The sequence below is a fragment of the Bos indicus x Bos taurus genome, chromosome 2 (genome assembly GCF_003369695.1).
Source record: "Bos indicus x Bos taurus breed Angus x Brahman F1 hybrid chromosome 2, Bos_hybrid_MaternalHap_v2.0, whole genome shotgun sequence".
NCBI lineage: Eukaryota > Metazoa > Chordata > Mammalia > Artiodactyla > Bovidae > Bos > Bos indicus x Bos taurus.
The window spans coordinates 119,950,822-119,968,894 of record NC_040077.1 but is presented as its reverse complement, the minus strand read 5'-3'; the positions used below and the strand labels follow the sequence as shown (position 1 = coordinate 119,968,894).

The 18,073-nt window shown below is 54.5% G+C and overlaps 1 long non-coding RNA gene across 1 annotated transcript; it reads right to left on the bottom strand.

Moving 5' to 3' along the window:
- Positions 1-10,528: 10,528 nt before the first annotated feature.
- Positions 10,529-15,023, bottom strand: LOC113876785. Its single transcript, XR_003506582.1, has 3 exons — positions 14,564-15,023; positions 11,906-11,981; positions 10,529-10,796 (listed from the first exon to the last, which is right to left on the bottom strand). It is a non-coding gene; the product is annotated as an uncharacterized LOC113876785 (long non-coding RNA).
- Positions 15,024-18,073: the final 3,050 nt, after the last annotated feature.

Here is an 18,073-nt window from a genome sequence, read left to right as displayed (position 1 = left end):
GTTTGGGTAGACTCTGGCAGTTGGTGATGGACAGGGAGGCCTGGCGTGCTGTGGTTCATGGGGTCGCAAAGAGTTGGACACAACTGAGCGACTGAACTGAACTGATAGGAACCATGTCTTTTTATCCCTTCTTCTGTGAAAGGACATTCAGGCTGTTTCCACATGGCTGCTGTTGTGAAAAGTTCTGTTTCCCAGCACTTGCTGTGTCATTCTTGTTTTCCTAACCCCACTGTGAGGCTTGAACTCATTCTTTCAACTCCTGGCAGCAGGATTTGAGGCTTTCTTGTGCCCAGGAACCCAACCTCTGGCCATTGCTGCCTCAGACCCGTCCCCTGCCCTGTCCTTTCTCCCCCAGGGCTCCCCTCCCCGCCTCCTCTGTTGGTGGCCCATCCTTGTCTGTGACTTCAGCACCTGGCCTTGCAAGGTCCTGGACTTGCTCCATTCTCTTAGGCTTTCATCTCACCTGGATTATTGCAGCCCCTTTGACCTTGCCTCCAGCCTCCTGCCCGCTAGCCCTTCACAGCTCTGTGGTACTAGCAACTGCAGTGGACATCTGGGGCTGTCTCCCCAGTGGATTCATCTCTTTGTGGGACTTGCTCCCCAGCTTCTAGCCCATCCCTCCCACCTGTTCGGGTCCCCAGGAACCACCATTCTGTTACCATGACATCTCTGATGGGACCGGGTGTGGGCACCTGGCCTATTTTCTCTGGGGGTCTCTTATAACTAGAATTGGGAGAGTGGTCACTCTTTCCCCAGGATGGTAAGCTGAAAGATACAGAAGCCTGGGTTTCCAGAATGTCACTGTGAAGGAAGCAGCAAACACCAGGAGGAAGGGAAGTGACTCAGAGAAGGGAGACCGAGAGCCACGGAGGCACCAGGTTTCCACCCCAGGAGACCTGGAGGACCGCCACGTCAGGGGCTTCTCTACCGTCTGGTGGTTCACCCACCACCAGCAGCCTTCCCGTCAATTCCCTTCCCCCGAAGCTGCTTCACATTAGGTTTCTTTCCTTTGCAACCTAGATAAGAATCTTCCTGAATCCTCGGGATGTTACCAAAGGGAACATGGCTTCCCTCCCCGGCGAACAGCAAAGCCAGTCTACTTACTGACATTGGTTGTGGGGAAGGAAAGTACAGCGTTTATGCAGTTGCCAGGCAAGGAAGAAGGGCAACTCATGCTCGAAAGACCCAAACTCCCTGATGGCTTTCAGGTGAAGGTTTTAAAGTCAACAATAGAGGTGAGGGTCGGAGGTGTGCGATCAGCCTGTGAACCTTCTTCTCATTGGTTGGTGGTCTGGGTGCTGTTTTATGAATCTTGGTCATTAAACTTCAGGTTCCAACCAGTCTGGGGTCTGTCTAACTGCTCGTGGTTGGCATGGAGTCACCATCTTCCACCTGGGTGGGTGGATAAGTGGGTGTCTTTGTTTCTGCAGAACAGCTCAGAGATTTGTGTCAGATTGTTCTGGATAAACTTGAGAAGGAGCAAGGTGTCCTGTGGCTCTGTTGTTTAAGCATTTCTTACATATCTAGCTAGACTGTTTTCCTGTTTCCCCTTCCTTCACTTCTCTAATTAGTAACACTTGAGTCTGTTCTTCAGCACTCAGGGAAGGCCTAGGAGATGAAAGCCTTTTTCTAGAAACAAGAAATGGGGGACACGCAGGGCTTTTGCACCTGGAAAGGCCTCAAAGGGTCCTGCTCAGCCTCAATTTCCCTTTTCTTTGATCCTCCTCGTTCCTGAGGGGAACAGGGACAGGACGAGGAAGGGAGAAAGACTAGACAAAGAGTTCATCATAAACTTGGCAGGGAAACTCAGTTTCAGGGGGACTCGGTTTCAAGGACCCTACTCTTTCTGGGCTCTTATCTTCCTGACCTCAGACATTCAGTCCCCTGGCTACCCCCACTTCCCTCCCCTACTGAACTCACTGTCGCAGGCTTTCAATTCCGCCTCTCCCTGCACTCAGACCCCTCTGGTCATTTCCACACCTGCTCCTGTAGCAATCCTGTCACTTCCCCTTCACTCTGGTCCCCAACTTGCCCGCTTCTCATCAGACCCATTGCTTCCCCTGACTCCTCTCCACCTGGCCTCGCCCCTGACCTTGCCTCTCCACTGGGCCCCTCGGTCTCTCCTGGATGCTGGCTTGTGCCACTCTTTTGCTCAAATCCTGCAAAGAAAGCCCTCTCCCACCATCTCCAAGGTGAGCCTGCCCTCTGCCCCTAGGCTCTCTTTCTAGCTCTTTCTACCCCAGCACTCTGCCCTTTGGCCCCCTTCACTGACCAAGCCCACTCCGGCCTTAAGGGGTGCCTACAAGTGGCCCCGGGCGGCTCCTGGGCATCTCAGCCACACGTGCCCCCTCCTCAGCACTGGTTTTCCTCCCCCGCTGTCCACACCGCACTCACCACCTGCCACTCTAGAAACTCGACTTCTCCTCCTGACCCACGGTCCCCAAGGACATGAGTACAGGGAGGCTTTCACGGTTGTTGACAAACGACTGAAGGACAAAGGTCACATCACGTCACGGCCCGATGAGATCCTCCCCTGGCTCTGATGGCCTTTAGCACAGAGTCAAGCTCTCGGGCTGGTATAGGTGGCCCGTGGGGACCTACCTGTTCCTACCTCACCAGCGTCTCCTCACCCATCCTCTGGGCGCCCTCTGACCCTGGTGACCTCTGCCCTTCACGACTCATGTCAGGAACTTCAGAGCCTCAGTTACTTCACCCACATGGGCCAGGGGCCAGTGCTTTCTGCTTCTGAGCGCCACCCCTTCCCAGCTGGGAACACACACCCTAACCTCTGAACCTCACTAGAACCTTGTCCTGCAGTGACATCATTTGCATCTATGCATCCCTGCCCGTGGTGACTCCAGGTGACTCCTTGAGGAAGTGTGTAGGTGCTCCGGGACAGCTGAAGGAATGACCAAGGCTTCCTTTTTGACAAGCTTTGTGTCTCATCACCGCATTTATCCACAGCCCCCTAACCCCAAGTGAGGGGCCACAGTGGCCGTCTCTCTCACTGAGCCTGGGGGTGTGTCCCCAGCACATGGCACTCTGGTGGTGTCCACGACACCTGCCGTCTGAGCAGATGTGGATGAAGGACACGGCTGCAGTCAGGCGGGAAGAGCACTGGGCCGATTGCTCTGGGTCCTCAGGCCAGGGTGTGGGGCGGGCAGGTGCCGAATTCTGGGCCTGGCTGGAGACCTGCCCCCTTTCTGGGTGCGGCTCCCCTTCTGTAAATGGGAGGAGGTGCTGGGGTTGCTACGGGTCCCTCAGCTCTGGGCCCATCGGGGCGAGGCCAGTCTCTGCCTCCCCGGCAAGTCCAGGCAGCAAACACCTTCCCTGCTGACCAAGCTGGCTACGCTTCACCGGGGTTCAGGGCTCTGGGGCCGTGAGGAAGGGTGTCCAGCCTGGGGCCATGCTGCGCTGGACCCACCCAGCATGCTGACCCAGCTCTGCCCTGAGGGTGTCCCTCCGAGGAGGCTCTCCTCTGCCCTCGGGTCCCAGGCTCCGTGGGTGGCCCTCGGGGACAGCTGGAGGAGAGGGGGCTGATCCCCCCAGGCAGGGTGTGGGGGGCAGGTGGAGATGTCTCACCCTTGGGCTCTCAGTCAGGCTGCCCGGGCTGCAGAAACCCCTTCACCCATCACCACACCACCAGACCTCACCTATTTCCCTTCCAGACACTTGGCCTAGAAGGCTCTGGGGAGGGAGCAGAGGGAACGGGGGCTTCTGGGAAGACGTGGGGGTGGCAGGACGGACAGACTGAGGGCCAGCCGGGCGTTGGAGGAGGAGAGACGGGAACTGAGGGCAGGGACAGTGGTGGGTCTTTTGTCCCCTCCGGCACCCGGCCCAGTGCTGGGTGGACCTGAACCGTGGCAGCCCGTGGCTGAGACCAAGGCAGCCAGGCCCAGTCATGACTCCAGTCACAGCGAGGCCCTCCTGCAAGGTGCTATATGGAGTTTTTCTTTGAAGAAAACTCACTGAAACCAGATCAAGTGACTTGCCAATCCCCACACCCCAGGAGACAGCCTGATGGTGCCGGGGCCTTGGTCACCATGGTTTTCATTCTAGTTTCTGACAACTCCTGGGGAAGCCAACCTGGGGTTCTCGAGCTTGGTGAGGAAGCAAGAAGCACAGGCTTAGGTCAAACCAGCTGCAGAGACAGCCCCATGGGGTGCCTCCCACCTTTATCCCTGGGTCCCCAAGGATCACTGGGTGCTTGGGCAGGTGCCAAGCAGTCAGCTGGGCCAGGCCAGGGCCACCTGGAGCCCATTTTCCCCTCTAGTCAGGAATGCCCGTCTGGAGGTCCCTCCCCTTGGGCAGGCCCAGCCTTGCTCGGCCCCCAGGTTCCCCATCTGCTGTAAGGGTACAGATGGGGACGGGAGGTGCTGGGGTGCTGGATCCCACTAAAGAAGGTGGATAGGGTCACCCAGAGCTCCAGCCTTGGGAGTGGGGGTATTGCAGGACCCAGGTCCCCCTCTTGAGGCCATGGGGGGCCAGCAGGCCGAGAGGAAGTGGGGGTGGGGATGGACACAGCCACCTGCACAGGGTGATGGTGAGCTTGCCATCTGGCATTCTAATTCCATTTCTAATCAGCCAGACTGAGGCCCTGGTGTCCATCTATCATGCGGCCAGCTCCGTGAATCTTCCTGGACCTGATGGGAGATTCCTGAGGGTGGCCGCCCCACCTGAGCCATGAGGGGTGGAGCCAGGCCAGGCCCCACGTCCTGGGTCTAAGGGGCACCCAGCTGCCCCACACACCAGACAGCACTTCACACTTGATTTTATTCCACGACACTGATTTGCTGAAAACCCCTGGTTTCCTGGGCAGGGGCGGGCAGTGGGTAACCGGGCAGAAGGGGGGCTGGCCTCCGGGAGGACCGGGTCTAGCTCTGGGAGGCTGAGCACCGGCCAGGCCTCAGCCTTCCGTCCGGCCAGCCCCACCCTCTACCCACTCCAGCTTAAAAACTGCACTGCAGAAATAGAACAGGATGAAAAAATAAAAACAAAACCCTGAGTTGTTAAAAACAAAATTAGAGAATTCCCTGATGGCCCAGTGGTTAGGCCTCTGCCCTTCTACTGCAGAAGGCAGAGGTTTGATTCCCAGTCAGGGAACTAAGAACCCACATGCCATGAGGCGTGGCCAAATAAATAAGTAAATAAAAATATAAAGGCCTTAAAAAAGAACCCAAATTACAAATCCCCACTGGGACTCCCCTAGTGATACAATGGATAAGAAAATGCCTACCAATGCAGGCGACATGGGTTTGATCCCTGGTCTTGGAAGACTCCACATGCAATGGGGCAACAAAGTCAGTATATACAGCTACCGAACCTGAGTACCCTACAGCCCGTGCTGGCAATGAAAGAAGCCCCCACAGTAAGAAGCCTGCCCACTGCAGCTAGAGAGTAGCCCTGGCTCGCCGCAGGCAGTGGTCGGCCAGCCTCCCATTGGCCCTTCTTGTCTCTGACAACCTGGCCTGAGACCAAGACCCCAAGCGCTGAGGTCAGAAGGGCCTCCTGTAGGGCAGAAGTTAGGACCGAGGCTCGGGGAGACACTGAGTGTCGCTGGGGGAACAGCAAACAGCCCGGCTCCCACGGTGCAGCTGTGCTGAGAGCCTGGGTCACCGTCCCTGAAGATGCCATGATGCCCGGGAGCCAGTGACCAGGCTTCTTGGCCAGGAACTCAGTCACACCCATGTGTGTTCACTCGCTCCCTCCCTTGCCACTTGCTCACACTCACACCCTCGTACCCTCCTGTGTGTTAGGCCAAATGCACAGCCAGCTCCACTTACTCTGTGATCAAAGGCCCTGGAAGCCAGGACACAGCGGAGCAGACCTGCTCTGCTGCCCGGCTCTGCTTCCCTTCTGGTCCCCCCTGGGCCCTGGTTACGTCCGGGGTGAGTTGGCGAGGGAGGTGGGAGCTGCTTCCCCCGGGAGCCACGATTGTCCTTTGTCCTCAGCAGTGGCCCAGTTCCCTGGACGAGCTGGGTGAGGAAGGTGGAGGGCCCTGGCAGGGTGGGACAGATGGGGACCCAGAAATGGGGCAGAGACAGGGGAACAGGAACCCTGGTCTCTCTGAGATCAGATCCCTGAGATCAGATCCCAGGCAGAGGCTGATCTCTGAGGTCACTGCAGGCAAGGCCATGGTGAGTCTGGTCTTTGTCAGGCTCTGGGTGACTAAGAGTCCCTTGGACTGCAAAGAGATCCAACCAGTCCATCCTAAAGAAATTAGTCCTGGATATTCATTGGAAGGACTGATGCTGAAGCTGAAACTCCAGTACTTTGGCCACCAGATGCGAAGAACTGCCTCATTGGAAAAGACCCTGATGAAGGTGGGAGGAGAAGGGGACGACAGAGGACGAGATGGTTGGATGGCATCACCGACTCAATGGACATGAGTTTGAGCAAACTCTGGGAATTAGAGATGGACAGGGAGGCCTGGCATGCTGCAGTCCATGGGGTCACAGAGAGTTGGACACAACTGAGCAACTGAACTGAACTGCGTGACTGAGGAGGGGACCCCTTAACTTGGAGCTCCAGGGCTGGGTGGCTTCCAGAAACTGGCAGTGGGGATGGGGGCACACGGTTGTATGCCAGGCGGATCTAGACGTGTCTCCCCATGCAGTCCAAGTGTCGCTGTGGCTGGGGGTGGTGGTGGGGTGGGCACCTGGCCTCCTCGGAGCCTGGCGTCATCAGCCTGCACTTTGGGGCTGACCTGGGCTGCATTTCACGGCGTGGCCAGCAGGGGACAGCATGGCCCCATGACAGGGCTGTGTGAGCTCAGCCCAGGACCTGCATGTCACAGGGCAGGGCTGGGGGCTCCAGCCTGAGCCCCCACCCACACGGCCTCGGGTCAAAGGAACTGAATGTGCAGGGACCCCCCAGTCAGGAGCTGTGCTCGTGCCCCTATTTCCTGCAGGGCCCCTCCCCCCACCCTACCTTAAGGAGGAGACCCCAAAGAGAAGGGACAGGAGGGTGGGGGTGAAACCTGGAGCCCCAGCAGCGACAACAGCGCTTAGGCCCCGCTTCTCCAGTCACCCCATTACTTGTCTGCCCTGGGCCCTGGTACTGTCCCATGCGTCAGCTGGGGTGGTAAGAGAAAGACAAGTGTGCTGCTGTTTACCTTGAGAAGAGAGTCTGGGGACGCCTTGGTCACGGGGGCTGACCTTGGACGAGACCCTTGGTGCCTCGGGGGGCTCCCACCCCTGGGTGTCTCCGTGCCTCCCTCAGGACAGGGGCCAGGGGTTAAGGGGCAGCCTGTGTAACTCGTTCCAACACAGTTCAGAGAGGCAAAGCATTCCTCCCAGAAAAACATCAGTGTACCCTGGGAGGGACGGGACACAGACTCCTAGTGTCTAGGACAGCTTCGGGGGCCGCTTCCCCACAACCTGTCCTTTGCTGTTCAGTTGCTAAGTCCTGTCCGACTCTTTGCAATCCATGGACTGCAGCACACTGGCTTACCTGTCCATCACCACCTCCGGGAGCCTGCTCAGACTCATGTTCATCGAGTCGGTGATGCCATTCAGCCATCTCATCCCCTTCTCCTCCTGCCTTCCATCTTTCCCAGCATCAGGGTCTTTTCCAAGGAGTCAGCTCTTCGCATCAGGTGGCTAAAGTATTGGAATTTCAGCTTCAGTGTCAATCCTTCCAATGAATATTCAGGGCTGATTTCCTTTCGGATTGACTGGTTTGATCTCCTTGCAGCTCAAGGAACTCTCAAGAGTCTTCTCCAATACCACAGTTCAAAAGCATCAATTCTTCGGCGCTCAGCTTTCTGTAATTATAGTCCAATTCTCACATCCATTCATGACTACTGGAAAAACCATAGCCTTGACTAGATTGACCTTTGTTGGTAAAGTGGTGTTTCTGCTTTTTAATGCGCTGTCTAGGTTTGTCATAACTTGCCCTCCCTGTCATTAAGCCTTCCTTATCTCCGAGGAGTGGGAAGGAGGGGGAGAGAGGAAATGCAAGCATGCAGGCCTGAGAAACTAGAGTGGGGTCCAGGGAGCCCGAGCCAGTGGAGCCCTGGTAGGGGTAGGGAGTGAGAGCGAAGGGCATAGCACAGATGGTGGGGGTCCTTTTGTGCGGCATGGGAACAGGAGGCCAAGGGGAAGGCCAGCGGTCAGCAGTCAGATTCCAGTGAGTTCAGATTCACAATCAGCAACAGGGCTGGGCACCCAGAAGGAGAGGGGGCTGGCCAGTCCTGGGGGCTCTCATCTGGGCCAGCGAAGGGGCCCCTCTCTCAGGGCTCCCCTGGGTCCCTCGCGGGTCAGTTCCTGGAGAGGCCTGCAGGGGGCGCCCAGCATCTTCCTCCCACAGGATCCAGGACGTGGCAGGAGCCGCTTAGAACCCAGGAGAGAGTCTTGCTTTGTAAATTGCAGCGCTGCGAACCGAGGCCCAGGGGTCTCTGGGCTCCCAGTCAGTGTGTGTTTCCTTGTCCAAGGCCAGCTCTAGGCTGAGGGCTTCGCTCGGGCAGGAACGGGCTGGTTAGAAGAAGCTCCCACCGCTGACCTGTCATCCTTGACCCTGATCTCCTCCTGCCTTTGAGGGGCAGAGCTGCCGGCCCAGGCCAGTAGCCAGAGCTCAGATGGGGCTGCAAGCTGCCCTTGGTGGTTAGGACGTCCTCTGAGAGCAAACCGCATACACTGGGGTCTGATACCCAAATGGGGAGGGAGCCGGGCATGCTCCCTGGTCCGGGCCCCTGCCCTGATGGCAACCCTGCCCCCGCTCCAGCCTGACACAGGTGTGAGATCACTCCCCTCTGTAGGGAAGACAGGGGCGAAGGAGGGCGGGTCGCTGGATCTCCTCTGCGTGTGTGGTAGTCACTCAGTTGTATCTGACTCTTTGTGACCCCATGGATTGTAGCCCGCCAGGCTCCTCTGTCCATGGGATTCTCTAGGCAAAAATACTGCAGTGGGTTGCCATTTCCTTCCCCAGGTGATCTTCCGGACCCAGGGACTGAACCTGAGTCTCCTACATTGCAGGTGGGTTGTTTACTGTCTGAGCCACCTGGAACAACTGCTCTAAATAAGGCTCAGGAAGGCTGCCAGCCAAGAGCACCTTCCAGACAGCAGGCCACATGGTCAGAGCTGGGGTTGGTCTCAGGCTTGGCATCGGCTGAGCATCTATCCGGAACCCATTGCCACCAGCGGCCTCGTGACCTGGAGGGCCAGCGCAGGCTCTGCTGTGACAAACACATGGACGGCTTACCGGGGCTGTGCCAGGATGCAAGCTCAGCAGCACTCAGTCCTCAACACCCCACCCACCTGTGCTCTGGGCCTCTGGGTGCCGGAGGGGAAGGCGTCTCACCCCAGGGAGGAGGTGAGCAAGCCTAGAGGTGTCACAATCACCTGCCACAGCAGACGGCAGGGAAAGACCACAAGCAACCTCCACACAAGGACGCGCCCTCCTCACGCAGCAACGACACCTTGTCTAGAATGGTCTTTACCAAAGTTTGATAATGTTACTTAATGAAAAAGGTATTTGTTTTTATTGTTTGATAAAAACAAATCGATAAGTTGTGTTGAACTCTTTGCAATCCCTTGGACTGCAGCGCACCAGGCTTCCCTGTCCTTCACTATCTCCTGGAGTGTGCTCAAACTCATGTCCGTCGAGTCAGTGATGCCATCCAACCATCTCATCCTCTGTCGCCCCCTCCTCCTCTTGCCTTCAACCTTTCCCAGCATCAGAGTCTTTTCCAATGAGTCGGTTCTTTCCATCAGGTGGCCGACGTATTGGAGTTTCAGTTTCAGCATCAGTCCTTCCAACGAATATTCAGGATTGATTTCTTTTAGGATTGACTGGTTTGATCTCTTTGCTGTCCACGGGACTCTCAAGAGTCTTCTCCAGCACTGCGTTTGAAAACATCAATACAAACATGTATGAAAGGCTAGGGTCTTATTTTACGTGATTTTTTTTTTTTTTTAAATCATAGGATCCTTTGCCTTTACACTGTTAACGTGCATCAGGAGTTGCTGAGAAGGAGCTACAGGGAGGCAGCATTCACTGTATCACATCTTTTTTAAAAAGATTGTTATTTATTTATTTTTGGCTGCACTGGGTCCTCATGGCTGTGTGAGGGCTTGTCTCTAGTTGCAGCAAGCAGGGGCTACTCTCTAGTTGCGGTGTACAGGCTTCTCATTGCAGTGGTTTCTCCTGTTGCAGAGCAGGGGCTTCAGAGTTCATGGGCTTCAGTAGTTGCAGCTCGTGGGCTCTAGAGTGCAGGCTTAGTAATTGTGGTGCACGGGTTTAGCTGCCCCGAGGCATGTGGGATCTTCCCGGACCAGGGATCAAACCTGTGTGCCGAGCGTCAGCAGGCGGATTCTTAACTTCTAGACCACAAGAGAAGTCCTGTATTACATGTGGGAAAGGCCACTGTGCCTGGCAGGGGTCAGACAGTGGCCAAATGAAAGTGCAAATATTAGTCGCTCAGTCATTCCAACTCTTTGTGACTCCGTGGACTCCGCCAGGCTCCTCTGTCTGTGGGATTCTCCAAGCAAGAATACTGGAATAGGTTGTCATTCACTTCTCCAGGGAATCTTCCCAACCCAGAGATTGAACCCAGGTCTCCTGCATTGCAGGCAGATTCTTTACCATCTGAGCCACCTATGAAGCTCTAGTGGCTAAATGAGGAATGGGCTAAAATGTCTTCTGCTTCAAAGAAAGGCTGTACATCTTTGTCCAGAAAGGAATTGGGTGTGTCCCTGGCCATAGAAGGCCTCTGGCTGGGTGGGTGGGAGTACCCTATGGTGAGGAGTGTGTGCTTTTCACTTGACCCACTTCCTTCCTTGTTGCATGTGGACAGCCTGGGGCAAAGGGAGAAGGGGAGAGGTTAGTGGTACCAGCTCAGCAGCTTGCCTTGAGGGCTGACTCTGCCACTCACCAGCTGTGTGATTTTAGATAAATTTCTTAACCTCTCTGAATCTCAATTTATTTACCTGAAACAATGGACATGCAATAGACAAGAACCTGGTCCTTATGCATATTGAGGGTGACTGGCCTGGGCTTCCCAAGCCTAGGATGCAGGCTGAACACAGAAAGATCCCAAAGGCTTCCCACCCCAATGCCATCACCTGGGTCCAGGCCTTCATCTCTTAGCAACAAGCCTTCCTACTATTGGCCCCTCCCAGCTGTTTCTGTCATCACAGAGAGATGCTTTTCTTCTCAAAGGTTAATCTGATTATGCCTCTTTCCTGCCTGAAGCCCTTTAGTGGCAACCACTGTCCTCCGGACAGTTCCACCTTTTGGTAAAAGGAGGCTTTCTAGGCCACCCTTGGTTGGGTGTCAAGGTCACCTCTCCCCTCTCATTGTCCCCCACCCCTCACACTCCAGCTCATTCTCGGGCCTCTTTCTTGCTTCTGTCCCTTTGCACTGCTGTTCTCTGAGCCTGGAGTCTGAGACCTTTCTCCTCGAATCTCTTTTTCTCTGATGTCCCCTCCTCTGAGGAGGCAGCATGAGGTGCCCACCTGGCGGCTGCGTGCTTCCGGGGCGCCCAGACCTGTCCCGTCACAGCACGCAGCCTGCACCGTCATCACCCTTTGATCACAGGCTGTGTCTCCCCTCTCCACCCCGTGCCGCCTACCCTGAGCCCAGTGTGAGTCCAGCACAGTGTAGATGCTCAATAAGGCTGTGCATGATGAAGGATTCCCAGGAAGGGGCACAGTCAGGAGTCGAGAGGGCCATGCCCCTGCCACAATGCCCCCTTTCTGTGTGGGCACACAGCCCTCATGCTTATACTTCTGATCCACTAACACCTGCTGCTAGAGATTGCTGAAAACAAAAAGCTCTGCCAAAGAAAAGAGCTCTACTGACATCACTCCCCTACAGCCCTCCCCTGCTGTTTCCCCATCTTCCAAGTCTACAGAGCACCAATCCCCACTTAGAGGAAGCTGGTCACCTTGCCATTTCAACCAACCAGAGTAAGGTGTCTCGCATCTACAGCCATTCATTTGTTCACTGCCTCACCCTCCAAAACTTCTTCGGAGCTTCCGCTGTGGGTCGGTGCAAGGAGAAAGGGAAGAGACATCCGTTAAGCACCTGTGACAGTGGACAGGCCACAGACCCATCAAATCCTCCTGCAGCCTGGGAGGTGCTCTCACCCCTTTCTGATGCATGGGGAAACTTAAGGTGCAAAAAGGAAAGATGATCAGGCCCAGGTCCCTTGGCTCCATAACCAGCAGCTGGGATTCACCACCTGCCTGTTGGACCTCGAGTCTCAACTGCCTCTACCGTGTCCTGGGCACTGCTGCTGCCAGAAACCCCCAGCCTTGTGGAGGGGTGAGGGTGAAGGTACACCCATAAATCTAAGATGAATCCCAAGCAATGGCCAAGAGGCGGGAAACACTTTACACAAACAGGATGAAAGAGTCAACTACAGAGGAGAGCAAAGAAAGCATCAGGTGTGTCTGGAAAATAAGGGATGGAGGGAGAAGGGCTAAGAGGTGAGGGCAGAGCCTGGGGAGCCAGACTCCAGGATGGGGGCGCACGGGGGAGCTGGGGGAGACGCTGGATGAGGACGGTCAGGAAGGAGCACACATGGCCCTGGGGTGCAAGGAGCAGAGGCCCGGGGCAGTCAGGCGGAAGCGGAGGGGCTGAGGCTTGCAGGCAGCAGCAGAGACAGAGGAGGACAGGGCAGGTCTGCGTTCAGAGCTGCATGCAGGTGAGGCCCCGGGAGTGAGCTGGTCACGGGCATAGAGGGTGGAGGGGGCAGGGGCGCAGAGTGGGGCGAGGAGGTCCGAGGGGCGTGAGAGCAGGGAGCAAGGTGCAGGCGGGCAAGTGTCCGCTGTGCAGACCTTATGCTGGGGAGGAAGAGGCAAGGGAGAGCGAGCCCTGGACTTGGCAAGGAGCAGCCTGCGGCCATGGCCGTGAGGCTGGGGACATAAGCTCAGAAAACCAAAGACTGAAGGGCGAGGGAGGTCACGTGCGGACTCCTCTCAGCACATTTACTGGTCATTTCCATGATGTTTTGTCATGTGAATTATAGACTCTAAGAGGCTTATTAAGTTTTCTTCCAATGTCAATACTTTGATTTTTGGTTTATAATTTTTGAAATAAGGCTTTTTGGGACTCTTTGTTTTACATCTATAAAGTTTTATAAGGGGCTTCCCTGGTGGCTTAGTGGTAAAAGAATCCACCTGCCAAGCAGGAGACACAGGTTTGATCCCTGGGTTGGGAAGATCCCCTGGAGAAGGAAATAGCAACCCACTCCAGTGTTCTTGCCTAGGAAATCCCATGGACTGATTTCCTTTAGGATGGACTGGTTGGATCTCCTTGCCGTCCAAGGGACTCTCAAGAGTCTTCTCCAACACCGCAGTTCAAAAGCATCAATTCTTCAGCGCTCAGCTTTCTTTATAGCTCAGCTTATAAGCTATAAGCTGGAAAAACCATAGCCTTGACTAGATGGACCTTTGTAGGCAAAGTAATGTCTCTGCTTTTTAATATGCTATCTAGGTTGGTCATAATTTTTCTTCCAAGGAATAAACATCTTTTAATTTCATGGGTGCAGGCACCATTTGCAGTGATTTTAGAGCCCCCCAAAATAAAGTCAGCCACCATTTCCACTGTTTCCCCATCTATTTACCATGAAGTGATGGGACTGGATGCCATGATCTTAGTTTTCTGAATGTTGAGCTTTAAGCCAACTTTTTCACTCTCCTCTTAATAATAAATGTTATTACCCTAATAATACGGGCTTCCCAAAAGCTCAGTTGATAAAGAATCTGCCTGCAATGCAGGAGACTCTGGTTCGATTCCTGGGTCGGGAAGATCTGCTGGAGAAGGGATAGGCTATCACTCCAGTATTCTGGCCTGGAGAATTCCATGCATTGTAAAGAGGTCACAAAAGAGTCGGACACAACTGATCGACTTTCACTTAACTTTCCCCCTAATAATGGGTTTTTTTACAAGAAAAACATGAAAATAAAGTGCAAATAAGCTTAATTTATATAATATTATCTAATACAAAACCCAAAACAAAAACCAAACAAACAAAAATACATTAGCTGGTAAGAGAGGCAAGAGTCAGCTTGAAGAGAAGTTGAGAAAAGCCTCTGTACTGTTTCTGATTGCTGTTTTAAGTTTCCAAAAGATCTGAGGATCAGAGGCAAACAAGTTAAAGGAAAAAGACCCGAGGGTGAGTAAAATTCCAAAGCAGTTGATGTTAAAATAGATTATCAGTCCTAATTACAAGGGTCTTTAAAAACAGCTTCTCTGGGCGGAGGATGAAGGAAGTCAGATCCCAAGTATGACAAAAATTCCACGTGGGGGGATTCTGATACTGACTTTGGAGTTGGGGTGGGGCCTCAACACAGGGGACACGGTGGCCTCTGGAAGTTGAGCGGCCCCTGGTTGATAACTAGCAAAGGAGGGGCACTTTGATTCTTCAGCGGAAGGAACAGAGTTCAGCCACAACCCCTGAGCTGGGAGAGGAGCCCGGGCCCCAGAGGAGACCCCTCGTTGATAACTAGCAAAGGAGGGGCACTGTGATTCTCTAGCTGAAGGAACAGAATTCAGCCACAACCCCTGAGCTGGGAGAGGAGCCCGGGCCCCAGAGGAGACCCCGGCCATAGCAGACCTGGACTTCGGCCTTCTGAGGCCCTGAGCAGAGAATCCAGCCATGCTGCGCCCGGACTTCTGACCTGCAGAAACGGGGACAATAAACTTGTGCTGTTTTACGTTGCTACGTTTGTGGTGATTTGTTATCTGGTAATAGAAAACCAAGAACCCACATTGGCAGTTCGGGCAGAAGGCCCTGGGACATCCCACTAGGAGGGAGCTTGGTGCCAGGCTGAAGGAGGCCCCAGGTGTGGCTGCTACTTGTGACCTGTGGGTGTGTGCCCACTGCTGGTACCTCTGTGGGGACACAGCACCTGCCTTGGGCTGTAAGGGGTGGAGGGGAGGCAGACCCTTGGCAGCCAGGGTTCCTGCTTGTGTGTCTGTCTGGGGCTGGGAGCCCTGGCATCCTGTTGTTGTTCAGTCGCTCAATCGTGTCCAACTCGTTGTGACCTCATGGACTGCAGCACACCAGGCTTCTCTGTCCTCCACTATCTCCTGGAGTTTACTCAAATTCATACGCATTGAGTTGGTGATGCCATCCAATCATCTCATCCTCTGTTGTCCCCTTCTCCTCCTACCTTCAATCTTTCCCAGGATCAGGGTCTTTTCCAATGAGTCAGTTCTTTCCATCAAGTGGCCAAAGAATTGGAGCTTTGACTTTAGCATCACTCCTTCCAATGAGTATGCAGGGTTGATTTCCTTTAAGATTGACTAGTTTGATCTCCTTACAGTCCAAGGGACTCTCAAGAGTAGAGAACACAGGAGATCAAACACAGGGTTTGATCCTTGGGTGAAGAAGATCCCCTGGAGAAGAAAATGGCAACCCACTCCAGGATTCTTGCCTGGGAAATTCCATGGACAGAGGAGCCTGGCAGGCTACAGTCCATGGGGTCCCAAAGTGACTCTTTGGGAGTTAGCTACTGAACAACAAGAAAGAATGAGGAAGAGGAGAAAAGGTAAACATGAGCTGGGTTTGGAATGCAGGGCACCTCCTGAGCCAGAAGCTACAGGTGGGACCTGAAGCCAGAGGGCAGAGTTGCAAGGCTGGGCCCCCACCTGGGCACAGCCCCCAGGGGATGGAGCAGAGCTGGAGCAGGGAGGGTGGGCAGGGTGGGCCGTGCTTAGGATAAGAGGAAGGACACCACATAAGGCCAGAATTTGGAGACCAAATGGGTGTGGACAAGATAACCAGTGTCCCACTGTACGGGATGGTGGGCCTAGGGGCTTTTATGTGGAAGACGTGTTTGCCTGTGGGTACAGGGCACTAATCACACAGCTTGTGGCGTCCCATTTTGCTGTTGTTGCTGTTGTTCAGTCCTCAGTCATATCTTGGACTCTTTGGGACTCCATGGACTGTAGCACACCAGGCTTCCCTGTCTTTCACCATCTCCCAGAGCTTGCTCAGACTCATGTCCATTGAGTCAGTGATGCCATCCAACCAGCTCATCCTGTCATCCCCTTCTCCTCCTGCCTTCAATCTTTCCCAGCATCAGGGTCTTTTTCAAGAGTCAGTTCTTTGCATCAGGTGGCAAAGTACTGGAGCTTCAGCTTCAGCATCAGTCCTTCCAATGAATATACAGGACTGATTTCCTTTAGGATGGACTGGTTGGATCTCCTTGCTGTCCAAGAGGCTTTCAAGTGTCTTCTCCAACACCACAGTTCAAAAGTATCAATTCTTTAGCAATCAGCCTTCCTTATGGTCCAACTCACACATCCATACATGACAGTTGGAAAAACCATAGCTTTGACTATATGGACCTTTGTTGGCAAAGTGATGTCTCTGCTTTTTAATATGCTGTCTCTATAAAACAAGAATGTATTTATATATCTTTCTAATCAGAGGTAGGGTCCCCCTACCTCTGCCCCTAGCGCTTCCCCCTTTCCCTCTCTAACCAGCACCCCTGCTGCCCACCCACCCCCCAAACCGGGCATCCAGCTGCCTCCTCTGGGCTTTGCTGTGTCCTGGCATCCTCTTGCTTCTCAGTCAGGGAGTCATTTTGATGAGAGGGGACACTGGACACTGGGAGGCTGAGTGAGAGAGCTGGAAGCCAGATACCCATTACCCTCCACTCACCTCCACTCAGCTCTGCTTTCTGAGGAGGACAGAAGTGCCTGGGAGGCAGGGCTGGTCACTATTGGTGGGCGGTGCAGGGGGGTCTAGGACTGAAGGGTCCTGGGCCCAGCCCCCACTCAGCCCCCGTGGGCCCTGGTGGCTGTGCTCAGGCCTGGGGGAGCCTCTAGGCTGGGGGTGGGGGTGAGGTGCTGTACAGAGAGAAGAGATGGAGCCAGGAAGACAGGGCGGCTGGGCCAGGGCAGTTGGGAGGCAGATGAACGGATCAATGGCAGCTGAGCATGTGCATGAGGGCTGGCTGTGAGGGAGGTCCTATGGCTGACCTGGGAGGGAGGGGGGATGGAGGAGGAGCCGAGGGCCTGGGTCCCCCACCCCCCCCCCCCCCCCCCCCCCCCCCCCCCCCCACCCCCCCACCCCCCCCCCCCCCCCCCACCCCCCCCCCCCCCCCCCCCCCCCCCCCCCCCCCCCCCCGGTGGCTGGAGCGGCAGAGTTCCTGGGGAAGCATGTTTACCTTTGTGCCTTTCTGTCGGAAGAGAGTCAGCTCCCTGAGACAATATCCATTTTTATATTTCTTGGAAATTTCACGGCATTCATTTCAGGGAAAATAAAAGCTGTCATTGCTGGAGAAATGATACCAATCATGGCCTGAAAAGGCTGGGAAATTATCCTCCTGGAGACGAAATGTTGAGGGGAAAATGCAGATTAAAACCACAAAGAGACACTGCCCTTCTGTCCTCCATTATGGAATCACAACATTCTACACAACTCCACCTTCCCTAGGCAGAATTAATTTGTTGAAAGAAGAACTCACAGGTAAAAGGAAGACCCTGAGATGCCCAGAGATGGAGGCAGCGAATATCCAAAGTGGTAGAGCAGAGGTGGACACGTGGACAGACAAGGGTCTGGCAGAATGGAGACAGAGGTGGCCAGTAGTGAGGCTGATGAGTAGCCCCAAGGAGGGCACAGGGTGTTAGGTACTTTAGTCCCTGCCTCGCTGTGGTTTTTTATCAGATGGGGCTCCATAGCAGTCTTGGGCTGTCTCTGAGGTTATTTTTTTGGTTTTTGTTTACTGGGTTTTTTTTGTAAATTCTTATGTATGTGTGTATGTGGCTGCATTGGGTCTCAGTTGTGGCACACGGGCTCCACAACGCCCAGGCTGAGCCACAAGGGCCTGGGGGTTTAGTTTCTTTGTGGCATGTGGGATGTTAATTCCTTGACCAGGGATTGAATCCTTGTCCCTTGCATTGTAAGGTGGATTCTTGATCACTGGACCACCAGGGACGTCCCTCTCAGGTTGTTTAGGCCAGCCCTGCAAGCTGGAACCATCCAGCCGGCAGTGGAGAGCGGGTGCTTTGTGGGGTGCCCTCCTAAGAAAGTTAGAAGCAGAGAGGATGGGTAGGGTAAGGCAGAGAAAGCAGGGGTTATAGAAACCATACCATTCCTCCAAGAAAACACAAG